Here is a 22,332-nt window from a genome sequence, read left to right on the forward strand (position 1 = left end):
ATACTTTTGAGTGTGTAACAAAAGAGTATGCACGTTCTGGGACATACTTCGATGACGCCATGCAACGTGAACTTGAACGTGGTTGCCTATTACGCACACACCTCGACTGTTAACAAAACATTTTACATTTCATTCATTCTTATATGTCCAATATAATTACTATTCCCAACTTTTTTCCACAATACATTTACAATGTGTTTTACCAAATTGAGGAGTGAAGCAGGGCGTCGTCGTAGATCAACCAGACTGTCGTTTGTGAGGCGGCTGGTTCTGACGTTCATGTGCAAATGTGTAACGAAAGCTACTTATTTTCTGAGTTAAAATATTTAAAGTTTAAAGTGTAACTATTGTTTAACGTATTTTATACTTAATCTTATACTTATGTATAATACTTAAAAATACCCCGATGAAAATGAACCATGCTTTTACTATAGTAAAAGTGTAGTAACGATGTTTCTTTGGTTGGACTGATAAAGTTAACATTTGTACAGACACAGTATTACTACAAATAAATAAGACAGAAACATCAAAATAAATACATAAAAAAAGACACTTGCATGACACTACTAGAGCCTTTTTATTTATTGTTTTGTAGCCTGCAATGAGGCGCTCAGTATCTTCATCGGACCCTACAAGATAAACACAGTACTTATTTTGGCACAACATAAACCCATTAATATTACGAGACAATAAAATATAACTTTTATTAGGGTTTAACATTTGAATTCTTACACTTAAAAACTGAGGGCGCATCTCCGCTGGTGCATCCGACTGTCATGTTTACATCACCACCATCACCGCAAAGCTCCTCCCTCCCGCACGCGATGGGTTGTGGGCAATATTAGCCGTTAGAGTGTGCATTGATCTGCACTTCGAATTCTAACCGGAAATAGTAGACCATCCGGGTATCTTTGGAATACTCTTTTCAACATACTACGATTTGGGACGTACTAATTCTAGTTTCGCATACTATTTAGGACGGATAGTATGCGAATTGGGACTCAGCAACAGTGTGCCAGCGGCAGGTAAATGTCGGTACTCTTGCATCATGTGTGGACCGGCTCACTCGGTTGCCTAGGTAATCAATATCACTCCGCTGCTGCTGTAGACCTGTAGACAAGGCTTATGATTACAGGGAACAAATTATAACCAGTGGCGGAACTAGAGTTTTATACATGGGGTGGCCACTGCTACTTTCGGGGGTACACAGTGCATACACACACAGTGGAAAAGCTTGTGGAAGGAATTGGGTCACTCTGTTTGTGTCTATAAGTGTTGAACATCCAAAATATTTGCAGAAAACAAAGCTGAAGCACCAAGGAGATAAGATACCACATGTGTCTGTTATGAACTGCTGCGTTTATTTACAATTTTTTTTATTATTATTAGATAGAGCAGGAATCAAGCAGACATGTCCTTGAAAAATGTAAACAATTTTATTGCCCATCAGTATAAAATCTTATCCTAGGAAGATTTAATACAAAATAATTCTTTCTTTATAATAATTTATAATAATTCTTTCTAATTATAATTATTTTTTTGTGTTCATTTTTGGGTGAACTATCCTTTTAATCTGGCAAAATCATCTCAACTTAAATTCCTGAATTGGGTATGTGATTGACTGCCTGTGTCTGGTAGATGCTCTGACCTGTTGCTGGTTCTGAAGTCTGACCACACTGACTCTGACTAGCCAGTGGTGATGCAAGGGCTGGGGTCTGATCTGCCTGTTAGTCCAGTCATTTTAAGACAAAATGGGGGTCAACCTTGAACAAATTGCAACAGAAGCAAACTCAACTGATTTTGTATCCTCAGTATGTCCTGAGTAAGGAAAAAAAAGTCCCGAAGAATCCCATTAGGGCAACGTTTCGAAAAAGACCCAAATATAGTCTATTCATACGCCTATTCATTCTTTCTCTCATGTGAATGGGGTAAAAATTTTAACCTTTAGATATCACCATGAAAATTACTGAGTTGATTACTTACATCAAGACAAACAAAAAATGTATACCAAGTTTTTTTTAATTGTTTGTTAAGATGGACAAACGGTGCATAATCTAATTATGTATGTGCTAATTTGCATAAATACCACAACAGATCTAAACATTGGGTATAGCCAGGTGAAAATGTCTTGTTGAATCTTGTTGACACAGAACAGTAAAATACTTAATGTTAAGGTCTGAATGGGACCCATTTAGGCTACCCATGAGCATTAATACATAGAGGCAGGAAGAAGTACTTTAAACCAGCCTTTATTAATTTTTAAGAGATGGGGTTTGGGGCTGGGTCTGTGGGACTGTTTCTGGGGGACGAGTCTGAGGGAAGAACAGGAGACAATGGTAAGGAGAATGCAGAAGACAAAAGGCAGGTAAAATAAAAAGTGAATACCCAGAAACAGTTTTCAAAACTTTCCCCTAATGGGATTCTTCTGGACTTTTTTTCCTTACTCAGGACATAATGAGGATACAAAATTATTTGAGTTTGCTTCTGTTGCAATTTGTTCAACCTTTTTTCATAAAATGACTGGACTATGTTTGTGCTTATTTAAAAAGTACTCTGATATCTCTCCCTTTCTTTTCATGTTTAATTGACCCTGTTCAAAAATATGACAAATTTAAAATATGATTCCAATCATATTCATATTCTAATCATCATCCAATTACCAACATTTTTATCTTAACTATTCTCGCCAGTGTAAAAAAAAAAGGGGTTTTTGGTCATTTTCACAATTTCATGGTGTTCAACAATTTCAATGTTTTATTCTAGCTTCGTGCGTCTTTTTTATCAACACTTGAATGTTGGCAAGTTTCATAAAAAGCAACATGAGCAAAAAGCTGAGAAAATCGCATTTTTATCAAAGACTACATCTAGATCAGATTCATAATGATGATCAAAACACAGTAGATCGAGTCCATCAACACCCTACACCCATAAAGCTTCACAGTCCTAGTGATCGCATTATGATATCGCTTGTTTCTGCTCTTCTTTGCCTGCGTTTTGATCTCCTATCCTCACATTAGCTAGAACATTTGTATACTGTAACGTAGGCTACACACACGGCAAGTATTAGGCCTAATGTAGGCTATTCGGAGCAAACCACCCTGATGCTAAACCTTAAAAACTTACTTCAAATATGATGTTTTCTTATTCGGTGAAGTTCGGTAGCCTATCTTGCAACCATCTCTCGTCCTCTGCTCGTCCGTTTGAAAACTGCGCGCGCGCCGCGCTGCCGGCGAACGTAATTTTTTTTTTTTAAATCAGCATCAGCAACTGCCAGTAGCAAATCAAATTTTGGGGTGGCCAATCACATGTCAGGGGTGTCCAGTGCCACCCCGGACCCCCCTCTGGCTCCGCCACTGATTATAACTAATGCAATGTGATGAAAGGTAAGTTTGATTTCTAACATTATTCTCTCAACGGACATATACATCGATAGTCTAGTGTTATAATTGATTTGCGTTTGGTGCACTGTGGAGTGGGTAAAACGGTTTTTAATGGCTGGCTAACATATACCTATTGACTCGCGCTAGCCTAGCATCGGCTAACTATCCAAATATAAGGACTGGATAATTTTTTTAAAAAAATGTCTCCACTGATGAATAACAACCAGGCTGACTTAAAAATGAGGTCCGATGTCAAAAATCCCGAACCACCCCTTTAATGACAAGAAAACCGACCATATGTCAAATTTGAATGACCGTTTAGAGATTTTTGCTGTGTGATTCAGTTTAATTCAGATTTCTAGGTCGTTTGCCTGAATGATTCAGTTAACAACACTTTCCAATCGGTAACTGCAAACAAACAAACGAGTTTTACAACAACAAAACAACTTACAATCATCAAGAGAGTCTCTGCTGTCATTCCTTCTCATGATCCACGATACATTTCCACTGTTTCCTTCAGTCTTCTGCAGTTCTTGAACATTTCCTGAAACAATCCATCACACACACGCACGCACACACACACACACACACACACACACACACACACACACACACACACACACACACACACCTGCTTCTCCCCATCTGTGTTTCACCCTCACAAACTCCAGCTTCATGTTCCTTAACTTTACACTTTCCTTCTTGTTATATGCTTGGTTCACTCTGTCAATCACTCTATTTTCTACAAATAAAGAATCTCACAACCGCATGCCAACACAGTTCAACCATACATGGTCTGTCACATCCTTCTGACAATATAACATATTGTAACATCCTTCCTTTTTTATTTTTTATGGCACTGTGGTCACTGTATGCAATAAACTTGTGACCAAGAACAACAATATAACACCATATATTATTTTTTTATTATTTTTTTTATTAATGGAATATACAAAAAGGTATAGCAATATTAATAAATGTATATGTAGTGGGGCGTATTGTGGCGCTGTAATTAGACTAATGTGCTTGGGGTAGTGCGGGTCCAATTACGAGCAGGGTGGGACAGTATAAAAGAACATGTAAGGTGTGTTCGACATCGGCTGTGGCTGGATGCAACCGATCGGCGAGAGTAGCCGCGTGCAGGCGGGGAGGAGCTGCAAACGGAGACGTGAAGTCGGACACTTTCTGGTTCCCGTAGTGACCGCTCACGTGGTGTTTGCATACTTTACCATACTTTGCATACTTTACTGCAGTGAAATAAATGCAATATTTGCCAAATAATACACAGATGTTTCAGAGACATTTTCATTCAATACTTTTATGTACTGCTTCACACAGCGTCTGTTTGAACAAGAATAAAGTTCAACATAAGCTACTATCAATGAAGTGGAGTCTACGTTTTTTAAGCAGTTTTAATTTGATAAACATGACACAATATAACATGACAACGACACGAAAAGAGTTTTCACTGTTATAATAAACTGATTTGAGAGCTTTAGAGGAACTAAAGGTGTTCGAATAAACACAAAACACACGTGATCGTTGTCATGCGGTGAATCCGGCCAATCGTGGAACAGCTGTGTCGTCATCAGCCCTCCTGCAGTCCAGTGCAGCCGCTCTCGAGAAGCTGCGCTGGCTGAGTTCTCCGGCTACTCTCGAATTGCTCTCGCGGTACTTTGATGGCATACGTCACAGTCACGTGGCGTCGGCGCTGGATCAAGTCGGACAAAATTTCTAACCGGCATGCACTGCTTCAAGTCAGCCGCCGATCGGTCTGCGCAGAGCTGCATGAAGTCGAACAAGCCTGTAGTCACCTCCTGCGGGTGCTTGGCGTTTGAGCGTCGCGTCATTGCCCGTGGGCCCGCCCCTTGTTTCTGCAGCGCTTCCGCTTTGAGGTAGGTGCGTTTGAGCTAGGTCGTAAAAACAGATGTGGGATTTTGTGTAAACGCTTGTTTTGTTTATAGCTGCGTGGATGGCCCGCGGCTGTTGGCGGCTCCGGCTCTCACATTACATGCCTCTTGCAGTCCCGTGTCTCATATGTGTGACCACAGATGCTCTCCTCCCATTTTTATGAATATTAATTATTTAATTAGAGCTTGCCGCCGACAAATTTCCTTTTAGTCTGGGTGACGCGTCATTTCCGATCAGGCTATAAATAGCGCATTTCCATTCCTGTCAAGACATGCGTCACCTCCGATTGACCCGGGGGTTCCCATTTGCCTCCAACGTGCGGGAGATTTGACTGCGGCTGTACGCCAGCTTTTGCGTGCTCCTGAAATGATTTCTTTCGGTAAGCTGTTATTGCAGTAAGTTGTGGGAACCAACTGTTTGGTCAGGATTCTGACGAGTGGGTATGGTTTTTAGCGTATTTCAGGCATATGTAAACAAACATGTGCGACGCTGCAGGATCAAAACGAGACCAAGCGATCTAAAAGTGATACGGTTCAGAGTGTTTGATTCTATCGTCGGGTAAGTCTTTATCATAGGAAGTTATGGGTTATGTGTGCTTAAGCATTGATTGGGAAAGTGGGTATGATTTTAGCTTGTTTCAGGCATACGCAAACCAGTTAATGCAGCGCTGCAGGATCCAAATGAATCAACGAGCGATCTAGAGTGGTTTGTTCCAAGTGATTGACCTGGTTCTATCGGCGGGTGAGTCTGTTCCTGATTGGGTTGAGAACATTGGGCATTCGTGCGGGCGTTTAACCATTGTGTTTCCCTTCTAAGGTGTAGGCTATGAGATTTTTCCTCTCTGCCTTTTTGTCAGTATTTAATGCGAGGAATCGCCGTTGTCCTACAACCTACGGTGGTTTTTGTTTGTTTTATTTAGTCTGGTTGGCAAGCGTGGTTTGTTTTATGTGTGTTGAATGACGCTGCTAGTAATTTTCTTTGTTTCCTTTGTTTTTTTCTTTTGAGATTGTGTTAGTGTGATTATAGTTTCTAGTTAAGTGTGTTTTTGGTTTATTATTGTTATTATTGTTTTTTTGTTTATTGACTTGATTCAGTTTTGATTCATTCCAATTGTGATATTTTTGTCTCTTGATTTTGTGTGCATGTCCAACTGTAAACTTCTTCTGCTAGATGCTGGGGGCTTCAGTCAGGAATCCTCCCTTGTTTCTTCAACGTGCTGGTGGTGGTTTGAACACTGGGTGCTGTGTGCAGTGAGATGCACGGATCTTGTGTGTGAGTGATAAGAGTTACTCTACAGTGTGTGGTTGGGTTCCTTGTTCTTTAGTCCTCAGCTGGAAAGCTTTTGAGTGTAATGGCTCGTTTCCACTGAGCAGTACAGTACGGTACGGTACAGTACGGTACGGTTCGGGTCTGTTAACCATGATCTGGCTAGCGTTTCCACTGCCAACAGTACCCTTACTTGATAGGCGTGGTGTTTCGATCGACGTAATTTTCGCGCGAAGAAGAACATAGTAAACTACAATGGATGACATACAGCAGATCTTGTTCTTGCTCCTCGACATGTTTGTCACAAGAAGACAAGCGCCGACATTAGGCTTTTCTCAATATTAAGTACGCAAAGTTTGTACTTGCCATGTGCGACTCCTACATGCAAATGGTACAGCGCGTTCTTAAAAGCGTCACTCAGCTCGCTCTGCTACTCCGGTTATCTCTGTTACTCTGTATGTACAAATTTAAGCAACAATAAAACGAAATATGTTATAAAACACTACTCTGCCTCTTTTCGTTTTCATTTAAATAAATTAAACATTATAGGGACACAAATGTGGTTCATGCGCAACGCATATTGATTATTCACTGCACGTTATACGTTATTCTATTTATAACAAAACGATTTAAAACACAACCCTAACGTTACCTCTTTTCGTTTAAATAATAAAAAAAATTACACATTACAGGCAATATATGCATTTGTACAAATGTTGCAATAAACATCAGTGATAATCTTGTAAAAAGAAAATGACAAGAAACCATATTTCTTTTTGTAAAATTTCAGTTTTATCAATAATAGCCAATATAAAAGTTTAAGTAAAAGGTACAAGAAGCTATACAATAAGAAATAAAGCAAACAATTCAGTCAAATGTCCAAATGCTGCGCTAGTCTAACATTACAACAGTAAAGTTAAATACAAATAGCCTATAATATGAAACTAAACTTAGCCCTCAGTCAAAACGATTGACAGGGAACGCATTATATATTCACGAGACCAAAGATCGCCCGTTAGGTCTGCACAAGACGAATTATATCTCATGTTTAACCACTACCGTCGGAGTCATCGGCGAACGTCAGAAGAACTAACTTAGCCGAGGAAAGGCTCATCCAGCCGGGAAACATGAGCGCCGAGCGCCCGCTGATCGCATGGATCTCACAACCGGGGAAAAACAAATCATCTTTATAAATAAACCACAGATTAGAGCTTTAAACAACTACATTCTCGCCTGAAAAACTCTTAAAATTACATTTCGTGACACAGTAACAGTATATTATATTAAACTGTATATAAAAAAATGGCGCTTCTTATGTTGTCATTCCCCTCGTAGCACGCGCAAGTGACGATTCTCTGTCAACCAATCAACGTCCTGCAGTGAGTCTAGCTCCACCTTTTAGTACCGTACCACTGTGCTAGGTACCCCAACGGAAGGGTACCCAAAAAGTGGTACGGTACGGTTCGGCTTTTTGGTACCATTCTCAACTTTTGGCAGTGGAAACGCAAATAAAAGGGTACCGACCCGTACCGTACCGTACCGTACCGCTCGGTGGAAACGCGCCATAATATTGTATGTTCATTTTGTAGTGACTGACTTTTGAATGACCGTATTTATCCTCTGCTTGCATAACATATATACTTTATGAGCAGATGCTGTGAGAGTCTTGCTTGGTACGCCCAGTTTACTCCTGTGTGCTTTTAGTAATAAAGAATTATTTTTGTATGATTTGCATTTCTCTGTTCCTTACTAGTGCAACGCCTTAAGATAAAGGGTATCAATCATTCTCTGTGATGTCAGAGTGGCGTAGTCGGTTTCCTTAAAGCTGCAGTTTAACTCATGCCACATATGCTTTGAGGTAACCTTATGTGTGTGCGTTGGCTGCTTAGTTAGTACCCAGGTATGTGGTTTGTCGTAATGACTGTGTGATTCATAGCTGCGTGGATGGCCCGCGGTTTGAGTTTTGAGTGGCTGCTGCTCTCCCTTTGCATTCCTGTGCTTCGGGGATGTTGTGTCCTGTTCCTGTGTGTGCGTGGATGGGCGATGGGTTTATGAATTAAAGGTACGTGAAACGTCCACTTTTTATAGCGCTCATTCTTTTATATATTGTAAGTATATGTTTATGTTTGTATTTTAAAGGAGAATATATGTTCTGAGACGCCTGGTGGGCAACGCTGATTTGACGCTGCTGCTTTTTTTGACCCTTTTTCTGTATAATAAAAAATGAAAAAGATGTTCAAATTAATCTGAAGGGAGGAAAATTACCTTTTTTTGTGTAATTTCCATTGACTTCCAATGTATTTTTTTTTCCTATATGGAAGTCAATGGGGTCTCATACAGGTTTGAAACAACTTGACTAGATGACAGAATTTTCATTTTTAAGTGAATTATTCCTTTAATCCAAGAGAAAGTGTCTAATGCTCTCGCTCCGATATAACGTGTGCACGCTTACACTTAAATTCAAACTCTTTACTTACTCTTTCTCTGTGGTCTTCTTGACTTTTACGACCTTACCAGTCTTTTTTACAGTAAAATACTGGCACTAAAATACTTTTTTTTTAATGTTCTCATAATCTTGGGAGAAAACATTCTTAGAACAACATTATTTAAACATTAGAATCATTCAGATCTTCTGCGTCTAAACTGAGCCGTCTATGTAGGGAGTGAAGCAGCTCACTAGGCTGTGAAATGATTTGTTAAATCTGTGAGAAATTCTATTAATAAAAAACGGTATTCAAACTCGTGTTCAAACTCGTATTGATTGTTGTGACTCAGAGTGGGGGAATGTTCAGGGGAGTCCAACAGCTCTCAACTGTGACTGGAGGAGATATTGGGCTAGTCCTCATTCCTTTTGGACGTGTTTTTAGTCAGTTTGTGGGGGATAAATGTACTTTAACAGAAGCTGAACTTTTAGGACTGAAGCACAGCTCCGGCGACACCACCGAAGACCTCTTGAGCTTTTTAAGCTTGCCACAACCAGAAATGTCTGGAATCTGCAGCAGTGCACATGCAGGTAACTCTATTTTAATAGTTTAATATTTTACCAACGTCAACAAAATAATAGGCCTAATAAAATGTAGACTTTACATTTAAATAAACTACACACAAAAAAGTTAGTGTATTTTGTGTATCTAACTTTGGTTAATGTTGTGTGTAGGGTGTAAATCCCCAAGCACTCTTTGAGAGTGTGTTGTGTGGGACTGGTGAATGTTGTTATATGAATGTACGGTTAAAAAACGGCATCTTTACTTTATTATGTTTTTAATACACAGCAAAATCCCCAGTGTTAAATCAACATCCCTAAGTGTACAGGGTGTCAAAATGAACACTGAAGCAGTGTTGAAGTTAAAGGTCCCATTCCATGGATTATTTTTATTATTTTATGTTTCCAGGGGTGCCCTTATAATGTTAGTATGTTTTTTAGATCAAAAATTGTTATAATTTAGAAATAAAAGGCATATTTCCTAGCCTGATTTCTTTCCCTGGTTTGAACACTCTGTTTGAAGGGGCGTGTCTGCTGTGAGACTTCAGTGTAAACGCCCTCTGCTGTGATTGGCTGCTGTGAGACTTCAGTGTAAACGCCCTCTGCTGTGATTGGCTGACATGCTTGCATATGAAATATCTGGCATTACATGTAGAACTATCTGGAAAACTTTTACTATTACAGCTATTATACGTTTTTACTATTACAGCTATCTGGATTAACGAATCGTGAGAAGTTTTTTAAGTATTTAGATCTATTCCCATCACATAAAAGGTTGCAGTGATGATGAGCATTGACTGAGCAGATGACAGTCTGTTGATCACGTGAAAGATCTTATTGCAACGCAGTTTCTGCACTCACTAATGATTTCACCAATGCAAACATGAGGTATATAAATACAGTAAGAGCTTCGTTGTGCAGTGTAACAGCGTCATTTATTTCATAACGAGTTTTGGCAAGTGTCCAGATAAACTCGCGCTGTGTGATTGACAGCTTGGACGATTGGAAAGGGATTGTTCTTTGATCGCTTTCTGTATATTAATCACAGTTTAAGTAAGATTATTTTCATCCTACTAAGAGAAACGATGTGAAGAGTGATCGCTACTTCCATATTAAATCACTACTTACCGCTTGCTGGAATATAGTTGAAATTGCCCCCTTCGTCAGTATGAAACGCTGAGAGAAGCCTGCTTGATATTATCCCAGGTTAGAAAAACAGTCCGTGGTGAAATGGACAGAGCAAACTAACAACTTCGAATTAAACTTTTGCGGTATCCGATTATAGATAAACATCAACCACGTCTGTTGACATTTCGCCATCAATACGCCTGTGTTCCTGTGGGCGGAGGTTAGTCTAAACACGGTTCTGGTGATGTCACTAATGACGGAAGTAGAGGGGTGTAGTCCAATCGAGCCGTTTTTTGTAGTCAACTTCTGTTAAATAAAATATCTCGCTTGGCATTGAACTTTGAGCTTTATAATTTTACAGATATTATTTATACTCTAACAACAACATTACACACTAACTAAACTTTGAAACATGGGATCACGTAGAACGGGACCTTTAAGCCCACTTGACTTTTACGACCTTACCAGGCTTTTTTACAGTAAAATACTGGCACTAAAATACTTTTTTTTTTTTTAATGTTCTCATAATCTTGGGAGAAAACATTCTTAGAACAACATTATTTAAACATTAGAATCATTCAGATCGTCTGCGTCTAAACTGAGCCGTCTATGTAGGGAGTGAAGCAGCTCACTAGGCTGTGAAATGATTAGTTAAATCTGTGAGAAATTCTTTTAATAAAAAACGGTATTCAAACTCGTGTTCAAACTCGTATTGATTGTTGTGACTCAGAGTGGGGGAATGTTCAGGGGAATCCCACAGCTCTCAACTGTGATTGGAGGGTGAGGAGATATTGGGCTAGTCCTCATTCCCTTTGGACGTGTTTTTAGTCAGTTTGTGGGGGATAAATGTACTTTAACAGAAGCTGAACTTTTAGGACTGAAGCACAGCTCCGGCGACACCACCGAAGACCTCTTGAGCTTTTTAAGCTTGCCACAACCAGAAATGTCTGGAATCTGCAGCAGTGCACATGCAGGTAACTCTATTTTAATAGTTTAATATTTTACCAACGTCAACAAAATAATAGGCCTACTAAAATGTAGACTTTACATTTAAATAAACTACACACAAAAAAGTTATAGTGTATTTTGTGTATCTAACTTTGGTTAATGTTGTGTGTAGGATGTAAATCCCCAAGCACTCTTTGAGAGTGTGTTGTGTGGGACTGGTGAATGTTGTTATATGAATGTACGGTTAAAAAACGGCATCTTTACTTTATTATGTTTTTATACACAGCAAAATCCCCAGTGTTAAATCAACATCCCTTAGTGTACATACAGGGTGTTAAAATGAACACTGAAACGGTGTTGAAGTTAATGAGATAATTAAGATAATTAAGAGATTATTGACCATTAGTTAGAGTTAGTATTAGATTTGTTCTCATTAGAAAATAGAGAAACACAAGAACTACAACTGACTTTCCAGCCATTACACATTATTGCACTTACGATTAACAGTTTTACTTTATTTCTGTCATACATCTACTAAAGTTCTTATTGAGATTTAACTCAGAAGCTTGTGAACAGGTTTTAAGAGAAAACTCTTAAGAACTTTTACTGCTATTTAGGAGAACTCTTAGTGGAAAGATAAAATGTTTTGTGAATACGGCCACTGGTTAGTAATAAGTGAAGCTGGTAATGCTGTTTGTGGAGTTGTTTAATCCTCCTCTACTGAGATCTTCACAGATGTAATGTCTTCTTTTTTCATCAGTTTATTTAATCTAAGGCTGTGGCTGAAGTCAGTTGTAGTTCTTGGCCGTGTCCGAACTCGTCCCATATAAAAAATTGTCTAAAACATTTAGGTCGATTACAATGAATTATATACATATAATGAATTATTAACAGTCTATAATATGTCCGAACACTGCAATAATTCATCAATGAAGATTAAAAACGGCTTTATTTCAAAAACGTTTTTTAACAATAAAAGAGGCAAAGTGTGTACATCGCAGGTGGCTTGGAAGAAGTGGGTAATGGTTAATCCATTTTGCAACACGAACTGGAGGTAAGCAACAGTAATTTGTAGCTTTGAACTACAGAACTTATAGATCTCCCTTTTTTTTTTTGCTGCAGATGAAACTGTTTTCGCGCAGGCACAGTGAGGGAAAAAACACTGAGTTTAGGGCAATCGGCTCGTAGCTCTGCTTCAACTGTGCGATATAGTCACGAGGAGCGAACTAAATTTCTAACATGCCAGAAATTCATCCGACCATCCGATTGCCGGTCGTGAGAGGTTAATCGCCTCTCGTTTCCCGCTGTACACTGCACGACAAACGACGCACGACAAAGCTGAAAATCGGCCCGACCGGAAAAAGAGTCGAACGAGTCAGAATTCAGCTTAAAATCTGAGGAAAATCGCACAGTGTATGCCCATAAACCCTAATTAAACAATTTAATGATCAATTAAAATATAATTTATACCTGTATGATATTACGCAATAATCAAACAGAAACTACAAACTACTACACAAATGGACGATAACAATGAATGCCAAGTAGATGCATAACAAACTATTAAGATGCAGAATATGACATTTGCTTTTATTTTTATAGGCCTTTTGAACAATTAGAGCCACTCTGTTTAGAGGATTGTGTAGGCAAAACAAATCCTAGACTAAATCACACCAACCACAGAACTTGAACATATTGCAAGGTTCAGTAAAAATATTTTTCATCTCCATGATGTTCTAACATTAAAATAAGTAAGAAGGCAGCTATGAGGTTAATTCCCTTGTGTGTTAGTTTTAAATGTCTGTCCATATGCACTGCATTAATGCTAATGTGTTTTATTTTCAGGTTTCAGTGCAGTCCAAGCATCAGCTGGTGTTAGTCTAGCCAACATCATCAACATGATTGACACATTTGACAGACCGGCAGATGCCAGTACAGAGGGCACCTATGCTGGAACTGGAACATATGCAACAAGTCCTGAGAACAAACCTGGAAAGAGACTCCCCAAGGCTGGAGCTTTTGCATAAGCAGGAGTTGGACGAGCTCGAGCTGCATTCAGTGTATTTGACGCAGAAGCCAAAGGGCCCAACGCCTCAGCTAGGGCTGACGCCAATATGTTTGGAGCCACAGCAATGGCTCGAGCTGAAGTCGGCAGTGCATCAGCTACAATCGGTCCAGTTGGTTTGAAACTGGGACTTGGAGTTGACACAGGTGCATCTGTTGATGAGAATGGGGTGGAGGTCAAAGTCCTGGGAACTGGATTCACAACTGGTCCCAGAACCAGTTTATCTCTTCTGGGTTCAGAAGTGTCATGTTCAGTCATGTAATGCTATAAAATCATGAAGACCAAAACAGTAATCTGAATATATATTAACTTTGCCCCTTAATGTTTTAATGCAGTATTAGTCTTGATGTTTAGCTAAAACACATAATTATACTTTAAAGGGATAGTTCACTTTGAAATTAAATTTTGGTATGTTTTAGCTTACCTGAATGGCATCCAAGATGTAGGTGTCTTTTTTTCCGCAGTAGTTTCAATTTTGATCTTTTTAGGTCAAACCGTTCTTGTCTGTCAGTCATATAATGCAGGTCTACGGTCACTGTCTCAAAGAGCATGCACAAGTCCAAATTAAAACAATTCCCCATCGTAAGTACACACTGATGGCATAAGACACGAAACGAGCGGGTTGTGTGAGAAAACGAACAGTATTTATATCGTTTTTACCTCTTATAACACAACCACGTCGAGTGATCTGAAGGCGCGGGCGCTTCCTGCTGTGCGACGTGTGCGCATAGGTATATATATACTAGATGTCGCCTTGGCTACGGCAGCTCATTGGAACGAATGTCTTTAATGCGACATCTAGTGTATATATATCTATGCACCAGTCTGCACACACGTCACAGCAGGAAGCGCCCGCGCCTTCAGATCACTTCGACGTGGTTGTGTTATAAGAGGTAAAAACTATATAAATACTGTTCGTTTTCTCACACAACCCGCTCGTTTCGTGTCTTATGCCATCAATGTGTACTTACGATGGGGAATTGTTTAATTTGGACGATGGGGAATTGTTTTAATTTGGACTTGTGCATGCTCTTTGAGACAGTGACCATAGACCTGCATGATATGACTGACAGACAAGAACGGTTTGACCTAAAAATATCAAAATTGAAACTACTGCGGAAAAAAAGACACCTACACCTTGGATGCCCTTCAGGTAAGCTAAAACATACCAAAATTTAATTTCAAAGTGAACTATCCCTTTAACAATATGAAAACATGAAATAATGCATCTGTTGGTGCGAATGGGTTCGAGGTCAAAGTCCTGGGAACTGGATTCACATTTGGTCCAAGAACCAGTTTATCTCTTCTGGGTTTAGAAGTGTCTTGTTCAGTCATGTAGTCATATAGGTGTTACCTTTAATATTGATGTGTAACATCTTGCTATGAAATCATCAACATCAGGCACGTGCACAGGTAGGGCTCAACCTGTGCAGAGCACATGCCCTTTTTGCCCTTACACTCCGAAGTGCCCTTTTTTTGGCTTTTTTTTTTTTTTTTTTTTTTTTTAATCAATGCTATTGGTCACCCTTTACGTCTGTCTGTCTGTTTTAAAAATATTTAGCAAATGAAAGTTCTTAAAACGAGCTTGTGTAAATCTTATTCGATCCTCAAGCTGTCAGTAAGCTGATAACTCCGCCCCCTCTATATGCATTGAATCAACTGAAGTTCCACAGCAGCCGCACAGTACAACAGCTGAGCTGAACAAAGTTTTGCGAAGGGTAAATAAATATCTTTTTGTTTGAATAAGTACTACTAAACACTATGTCTATAAAGGCTCATATTTCATTTATTTGATGTCTGACTCACTGACTGAGACATGTGGGACGTCGCCTGAGAAAGAGGGCTAGCATTTGCCATCTAGTCATAGCCAATACATAGCCTACACTTAAATAGCCTGTGCATACAGTAGCATTTCATCTTTTATAAAATGCGATTTTGGCCAAATGCATTTTACCACAGGAAAAACTGAGCGCTCCGTCTATATAGCTACAAAAACTAGTTTGTGTAACCTGTAGATGAAAATGTAATGTGATGCCGGCAGCGGCAGGCACCGTCACCGTTTTAATGACGGAAAAAAAAAAAAAAATCATATTTGCACACATTCGCTGGTCAAAAACTATATATTGATAAGTAATTCAACAACATATAATTTGTTTTTAACATCGGAAAATCATAACAGGTGCGCCCCTGCGCTGTTTCGTACTGGAACTTACACAAAGCGACGAGTGATCCTCGTCACCTAGGTAACATATATTTCTAAGAAATTTCTTCTTTGATTTATGATTGCTGATACACTTAATTTATTAACATTTAGGCTAATCATGTTATGGTATACTCTCCGCTCGTCCTCACATGTATAAAATGTAGTAAAACATGGTTTTACTACAGTAATGTTGTAGTAGTAACTAAAAATAATTTACAGAAGATCACTGTGAAATCTTTATATTTTATCATGCAGAATGTAATTCATGATTCATTCCAAGGCTTCATTTATTTGATCCAAAATACAGCAAAAACAGTAATATTGTGTAATATTTTTCAATATTTTCAACTGTTTTCTATTTGAATATATTTTAAAATGTAATTTATTTTTGTGATCAAAGCTGAATTTTCAGCATCATTACTCCAGTTCAGTACTCTTCAGTGTCACGTGATCCTTCAGAAATGCTTTTCACTGCAACTGTACTTTTCACACTATTTTTATTTATTTTTTCATTGCTGGCTTATTTTAGGGAAAGTGTAGTGAATAAGAGACCTTCAAGAGACCAACATCCCTGGTCCACCACAGTATCAAATTTTTGCCAGGTAGGCGGATACATGTTGGATATGTTATAGTAAAGGTATGGCTATAGTTTCTTATAATCTGGAATTGAGTTGGACATAATTTCTTAAATTATATTTAAAAAAAGTTTGTCAAAAATACTTGACTCATTGCTCACCTTCCCCTCTTCTCAATGTCATTCATAATCATGTTAACCAAATAATACAAATTAGCTTATAAAACCAAACAGAATAGCTAAAAAAAAGAGAATATATATAATTTTTTTCTTTGCAAAGTTCATAAAAAAAGTGCATAAAGTTCAATAAAAAAAGATTTTGGTTTCTGTTTGGTTTTATAAGCTAATTTGTATTATTTGGTTAACATGTTTATGTATGAGTCAAGTATTTTTTTTCTCTATAAATGCAATTTAAAAAAAGGAGTACACAAGAGCAATTCACAAACACAGGACCCTACAAATAATACTGACAAAAAAACTATTTTTTTGTACTTACATAAATTTTGATTACTTGGTGGTTGCAGTGCAATGCCCCGTAAAGAGAGAAATAAGAAAAAGAAGGAGAGGGAGCGACAGCAGGCAGCCAAGGGTAGCAGCTCACTTACTTCATGGATCAGGCCAGTTTGTAGCAGGGAAGAAGAAAAGGAAGGAAGTAGTAATTCAGATGTAGAGAGAGAAGCGATAGATGATGTACAAGAATTTGCTGGTGAACAAGATACAGGAGCCTCTGCAGGAGAGTTACCAGAAGGAGATGCAAGAGAAGAAAGCCAGTATGGAACTGCTAGTGTAGATCAGGAGAATGTGATGGAGACAGGTGCAGGAGAGTTACCTCCAGACGAAACAAGAGAAGAAAGCCAGTATGGAACTGCTAGTGTAGATCAGGAGAATGTGATGGAGACCGGTGCGGAGGAGTTACCTCCAGACGAAACAAGAGAAAAAAGCAAGTATGGAACTGCTGCAAATAAAGAGGATGTAATTGCAAAACTAGTGGCTTTGAATTGCCCTACAGATCCTGCCCACATGCAGACATTTAATATTAATTATAGTGACAGATATATTCAAATGTGTGAGAAAGTCGGACCTTGCCAGCCTGTTATGACATTCCCAAAAAACACAGATGGACGTTCTTTCCAGAGAAGATGGTACACGGATCGCCCATGGTTGGAGTATTCACCCAAAAATGATGCCATGTACTGTTTTAGCTGTCGCATTTTTCTAAGAGAAGAAAAATTCAAGAACAAAACAGCCTGGAAGACAGTAGGCATAGATACATGGAGTGCCACTGGAAAAATTAAAGAGCATGCCAGCACAGAGGCCCATATGATGAGTATGGTGAAATGGAACATATTCCATTTCCAGCAACACGAGAGAGAGAAAGACAAAGGAACAGGGAAATCCTAACACGTTTGATTGATATTACCTTGTATCTGGCACGACAGGGGCAAGCTTTTAGAGGAGATGATGAGTCGAACTCAAGTGCAAACCAAGGAAACTTTCTTGAACTTGTGAAAACATTGGCCCTGTATGATAGCGTAATGAAGCTGCATTTGGATGCCATCCAGGAAAAACAAGCCTCCATGAAAAGGCTTGTTCCCAAGTGTCCCTTCTCTCAAACAGGAGCCAGAATGACATTATAACGTCCTTAGGTACCTTCATTAGGAGGGAAATACAGAATGAAATCAAAGATGCTCAAATCTTCTCCATCCTTCTAGATGAGACCACAGATGTCTCTCACAAAGAGCAAGTTTCCGTTGTAGTCGCTACGTAAGTGACATGGAAATTAAGGAGCGTTTTCTCCAGGTCTGCACTGTTGAGTCCACAACAGGAAAAGAGTTGGAAAATGTTGTCATCTCTCTCCTCCAGGAAAATGGACTTGACTTGAAGAACATCAGGGGCCAAGGATATGATGGGGCTGCAAACATGAGTGGAATGTACAAAGGTCTACAATCCCGGATACGTACACTCAATGAAAAGGCTCTTTATGTTCATTGCCAGGCACACTGCTTGAATCTAGTCCTGGTTGAGAGTGCAAAGTCAAATGTTCACTTTGTGAAATTTTTCTCCTTGGTGGAAAAACTGTATGTTTTCTGCACCGGCTCCACAAAGAGGCATGCAGCATTTTTAAAATGCCAGCAGTCCTTGTATCCTGGTCAGCGTGTTGTTGAGCTGCAGAAGTTGTCTGACACTCGGTGGGCCTGCCGAGAAAGATCCCTGACAGCCCTCAGTAAAGTTCTGAAAGCTTTAATCAAGCTGCTGACAGACATCATTGAGTCAGACCCACCTGACACAGCTGCTGGAGATGCAAAGATGTACCTGAAGGCTATCGACTTTGAATTCCTTGTTTGCTTAGAAATCACCACCCCAGTGTTCCAGGTAACTGGAGTGGCCTCTGATGCTCTGCAACAAAAAGATCTGGATCTCTCCACTGCCTACACAGTAACTGATGGTGTGCTGGACACAGTTAAGAATCTGAGGTCTGAGGAGGAATTTAAAACCATATTCCAGCAAGCCATTGAAAAGGCAGAAGATGCAGGTATCGACATTCCCACAGTACCTCCTGGCCAGGAAAGGAAAAGGAAAGTGCCAGCACGATACTGGCATAGTTCCACAGCTGCTCAAGACAGCCATACTTTCCAAACTGTTGAGGAGTTCTACCGGGCCAAGGTGTTCTTCACTTTCCTGGATACAATCGCAGAGGAGCTCAGAAGAAGATTTAAAGTAGATGGGACGATGCCAACAGGGAAAATACTGCAGTCATTCCACAGCCTGACAGTTCATGACAACTGGGTGGGCACACCAAACCCAGAGGCTGTCCAAGCCATACACACACTGTGTGACTTTTATGGTGTTGAGGAGGAGCAGCAACTGAAGACAGAGCTGAAGGTTTACCATACAACCTTCAAGTCAAGTGGCATGAAGAGTATGCTTTCCACAAGAAACCAGTGGCCAGCACGTTTTCCCTACACTGGTAGAAATGCTTAAAGTATATGCCACCCTACCTGTATCAACTGCAACTGTGGAGAGATCCTTTTCAAAAATGAGGTTAATTAAGAACAAACTCCGAAGCCTCTGCTCAGAGGAGAGACTCTCAGATCTTCTCCTCATAGCCATAGAGAGGGACATCCCAGTGGATCACAGTGAAGTCATAAACATCTTCAAGCACATGGCTCACAGAAGGTTGCTGTTGTAATTAGGTTTAAAGAAGCCCTTAAAGCCCTGTTTATCTATATTATCTAATTATCTAATATTATTATTATGTTGTTATTAATCGTGAATAAATCTAAAGCTTTTGAGACTATTATTTTGTGTTATTGAATTTGTCATGAAGATGTGACCATTTCTTCCTTTTATGCAGGCTTACTAAATAATCTTGATATAAGGGGGGTGCCCTTTTTCAGTTTCAGCACATGCCCCTCAAAAGGTCTGTGCACGGCCCTGATCAACATAAATGCTGAATCCCTGACAATATTCAAGAAACAGTTGAAAACTCATCTCTTCTGTCATCACTTCCCAGTTGATCTCACAGTGATCTCTCCAGTGTGCTCATATTATGGCCACAATGTGAGGTCACCACGGCTAGAAATGTAATTGGACATGGACTAGAAATGTTACGAATGTTTTTAGAGAGTGTTATCCTACCTTTCACCAGAACATTCTGGTAACAGAAACAAAATTAGCTGCAAAATAACACAATACTCTCAAAACATTCATAGAACAATAAAATTGATTTTTAGCTGGTATGAGCTCATATGGAGATCACACAGTGATTGTGCTGTGAGTTACACTTTAAGATCACTGTGACTCACACTGATTACGTTGTGACCAAATGGTGAGATCAAATTATTGACTGGGTTAACTACTGTACATCCTGCTGAAAAACAACAACAACAACAACAACAAAGGTATTTCTTCCACAATGCTTTCACTTTTCTTTAATCCCTCCCTGTTCTAGCTTATGCTATTCTAAAGGATGTCTGAAACTCTGTGTTATGAGCACTTCTCATGTTCATTTGCCTCCAATGATGATACATCACTGTAAAAAATACGTACTTTTACAGAGAAAATGCAGAATAATTTTACAATAATTTCACATTTTCTTTAGAAGTGTGTAATTCCATAAAAATGCACAACAAATGTACTTTTATTTACTGATTATGTTTGCTACTGAAAAAACTTGTATTTTTTCCTTAAAAATTGAATGTGCAAGGATATCATGTTAATGTGAGATGTCCATAAAAAACACATCTGTAATTTTTTCTTCTCAAAGTTATAAAATAAAGATATATTTACAGAAAAAAGTCAAATTTAACAATGATTTTTTTTATTTATATAAAACTAAATAAAAAAAAAACAGGCATTTCAGGTCATGAAGTTTAAAGTGATATGTCCACAAGTAAACATAAATACAAATGAGTGCTGATTGAGCTTTAAAGCCCACTCTTAGTAATTAAAAACACCGGAGACGGTCAAATAAGATGTCTTTATTGCGGTGGAAAATGTGGTCATGTGGTCAAGAAGACCTCGGCCATATAAGACAGAAACAGACCTTAAAACAGACTCTCCTGCATTAATTTATAGACGAACTGATCTCTAAATGAACATGCATCCCAGGATGATCTACTGTCTTGTGTAGTCACTTTTGAAACTATTATTTCTCTGATACTTTGTTTTTTATGATTGAACCAACGGTCAATGTAACCTTACCTATACCATGTTTGGTCTCTATAAATTGGTACTTTGAAGATCAAAATGATTGTGTATATGCTAACATATTAGTATTACAAGAATCTTTAATAGTTTCTTCACTAGCCCATCCGAAGCGCGTCTCAAACAGCGCTCAAAATATGGAGTTCTCTTTTAAGTCTTGCGCTTGAACGGACAAATTAACACCAAAATTATGTCAGTCGTCAGGTGAGCATCCTAGCAAACATAGTAGGTTATGTCTTAAGTGTACAGGATCCGTGCATTATGTATTCAAGTGTGTTTTTAATGTTAATAAAAACAACAAAAGACAAGGAAATCACTCGCTGCTCTTGATTGAATAGCTTTTCTATTTTTTTATAAGTATTTAATGTATACAGTAGAATAATGTTTATGCATGGTTATTGAAAAAAACGAAAGTTTCTGAAATAAGGCCACAAAACACATACTAAATATGTGTCAATAAGACTTCTGAATAATTAATTTTGTCGCCTAGAGTTTTTTTCTTCAAAATGATCTGAAAATCATCCTGCCTAATCATTCACAAAACACAATACATTGATTTAAATTTTGCAAGACACTTTCTGTTTGGAAAGGCAATATGCGGAGTGGGTGTCAACGATCCAACACCATCATGCATATTTAGTGGCTCGCACCTGAGGAGACCATGGGGCCTGCATACTTAATACTTAAAAGCCATTCATTCAGGTGTGTCACCTTTATAAAAAAAATATTTTTTATAAAATTAGGGAGGGAGGGACACTGGTTCAGAATGAATTAATTTGTCTGCTATTTCTTTGCACAGTAGCTAGGTGTCACTAGTGAGCAATGCTGAATGAAGCTTCGAGTAATGAACCTTTAGCTGAAGCAATGGCCTGCGAGGTCTCAGTGGTTCAGGAAGCCTCATTTTGCCATCACTACTGAGATTGGACAAATAAGTGACCCGAACTACACGACTCCATCAGAAAAAGGCAGAAAAAGGGAAAGCAAGAGGGTAACCAGAAATGGCTAAATGCAAGCTCCGCTACTTGTGCATCTTGCTTTTATTATAAGTGCAATCATGATAATGATTAACCAGCCGGTATCTGACACAGCTGAGTCTATGGGGAAATTATTCCCATTCTCCACTAGGGGGAGTAATGGAGGAAAATACCCAATCTGCTACACGTAGTA

The 22,332-nt window shown here is 38.9% G+C and overlaps 1 protein-coding gene across 1 annotated transcript in view; it reads right to left on the reverse strand.

Annotated features, from left to right (window-relative positions):
• Positions 1–22,332, reverse strand: part of LOC311095130 (uncharacterized protein) — a 467,684-nt gene that overhangs the window by 354,940 nt on the left and 90,412 nt on the right. The window lies entirely within an intron of this gene.

Source organism: Abramis brama (genome assembly GCF_963993115.1).
Source record: "Abramis brama genome assembly, chromosome: 1".
Lineage (NCBI taxonomy): Eukaryota > Metazoa > Chordata > Actinopteri > Cypriniformes > Leuciscidae > Abramis > Abramis brama.